Source organism: Ceratina calcarata, unplaced genomic scaffold, assembly GCF_001652005.2.
Source record: "Ceratina calcarata isolate Rehan_Ccalc_2016 unplaced genomic scaffold, ASM165200v1 scaffold286.2, whole genome shotgun sequence".
NCBI classification, from domain to species: Eukaryota; Metazoa; Arthropoda; class Insecta; order Hymenoptera; family Apidae; genus Ceratina; species Ceratina calcarata.
Window position 1 is genome coordinate 19,307 of NW_017150944.1, and position 2,382 is coordinate 21,688.

Below are 2,382 nucleotides of genomic sequence, written 5' to 3' on the forward strand. Positions count from 1 at the left end.
GTGTTAATGCTCTTGCAGCAATGAATGCAAACCCTCATATTTATACAAGGCATTTCACATTGTCATACAAGATTGAACTCGAAAATCGAATGGGTAAAATCTTTTTTTAATTGTGAATTTAATCAAAAAGAGTATTTTGTTTGCCAGTGTTAATAGAACATTGGAAAAAGTGTAGATTTAGTACTATTTTAGGTGCCTTGACCCCACATGATATGTAAATTAACACAATAGAAAACAGGTCGAAGATCATTAGCTCAAGTTCTATACATAGTGATGTGCATATTCAATTTTCATTTTAATAGCCGGACAATAACAATGGAAATGGGTTAAACGTGATAGACGCCGGTGACGAATCTAAGAGAACGAGTTTGCAAACGCGAGAATCGTTTTGAAATTTCGCAAGGCGCCGTTTTTTCCCCGAGACGCGTGCCAACTGTAACGAGCCGCTCGTCCCAAATTCGCGTCCCTCTTTAAAATATGTTAAATTATTCAAGGAATCCGCCGCTGGCGGCGTCTAGTTTATTCTACGTGTACGAGTACACAGATGCTGTTATGCTTCTATCGAGGACTATCGGTGAAATAATGCTCCCGCGACTGCCATGTCGGAATTATGTTTCTTGGTCAAGTTTACGTAGCACTTGAAACGATCGCCGGCGAATGAATAAAACATTCGTGCCACCGTTTATACCAGCGGTTCCCAAACTACGACCGACGGTATCAGATCCTCCGCGATTTTCAATTTTCAGAATTTCTCTCAATTTCTACAATTTTACAAAAAAATAAATAAATTCGCTACATTCAATTTTGACTATTATACAAGAATTTGAAATTGAAAACTCGCCTAATCTTGAATATTAGTAATAAAAAATGCTGAACCATCAGCTGTTTTTCAGTCGAAGAAATATTAAAAAATTATACCGAATTTTTCTGTTAGGAGAATTTTTAACAAATGCTTTCCTTCATTTAGAATCACTTATAAGGAATGGTTCACCAGATATTCCTCCACCAGATTACCTCGATCTTCGTTGTTATTATTATACAATACATAGCAAAGGATGGTTATATACAGGGTGTCATTGCTTATACACAGGAGGTCGGAAGTAGTACCAACTGTTGAAAACGAAAAATTATATTAACAAAATTACAAAACACAATAAGGGTAAAGATTCATTTTCATTACCTATATTATTAAATAATCGAACACCCTAGATATCTCCTTAATTAATGGTTTTTGTACAGTAATAGTTTAGTACTCTTTTGTAGAGAATATAAAGCTTCATTGGTGGGTGCAGGAAAGATTACACAATCCCATTTAGAAAAATGTCGATGACCTTCATATATTTACTACGCATCCACCTACGAAATAGCTGACAGCGCCAGAATGTGCTCTGGAAATCGTTCAACATTATATATAAACAGTCTTTGCTATGTATAATAATAACAACAACGAAAAACGAATCACCCTATATATGTGAGAAAACTTTTCCAATCGTGATTATTAATAAATTCAAATTGAGATTGAAATTAATTGGTGGACATTTACACACAATGCTTAAAATACATTCAATCTACTTAGAACCAAGGCTTCATGATATTATTAAAACAAAACAATAACTGCACAAGTCACACACTTCAGATTGATGAATTCACTATTTTCTTTTTTTATTTGACATTATTTAGTCATTTCTGTTTAATTATTTTTGAAACGTTATAATAAAACGTTTATAATATAAGATAATTATTGCCATAAATAAAGAATGATCATATTATAAAATTAGTATTGTGTGCGTTATGTTCCCTTGTGTTTAACTTTTTTCTTCATCACTCTTTTATTCTTCATTAACACTTTTCTTGATACGTCAAATAAATATTTGCATAAATATTTCTAAAATTAGAATATACATATAATTTAGGATACATGAACAAAACTTTGGGAACCACTGGTTTACAGTCACGTTTATTTGTGTTCTATGTGTTGTAACCATAAAATCAATTAACACAATTCTGTTTCTATAAACGCATGTATAATGCATAATACAGTTACGTAGTGTTTAATATCTGTATGTAACATGATATGTAACACAAGGACGTAATACAATACGTAATGCATGTGTAATACAATTGTTGGAAGACTTTAGTGAACCAAATAAAGGTAACTAGCTTTCCCTTGTTATGAAATAATCCTTTATTTATCTTTCAGGAAAACAATTGTGACATAATTATGTAGATATAACTAGATAATCTATGTAAATTAGAATAAGTAGAACAGGCATATCAAAATAATGGCGAAGCATGACTTTTATTATAAACAATATATTATTTAATTGTTTTAATTCAAGAATTATAAAAAATAATAATACACAGAATATAAACATTAAAAAA

General features: G+C 31.4%; 1 protein-coding gene across 1 annotated transcript in view; it reads right to left on the minus strand.

Annotated features, from left to right (window-relative positions):
• Positions 1-2,382, minus strand: part of LOC108623657 (E3 ubiquitin-protein ligase AMFR) — a 26,197-nt gene that overhangs the window by 10,336 nt on the left and 13,479 nt on the right. The window lies entirely within an intron of this gene.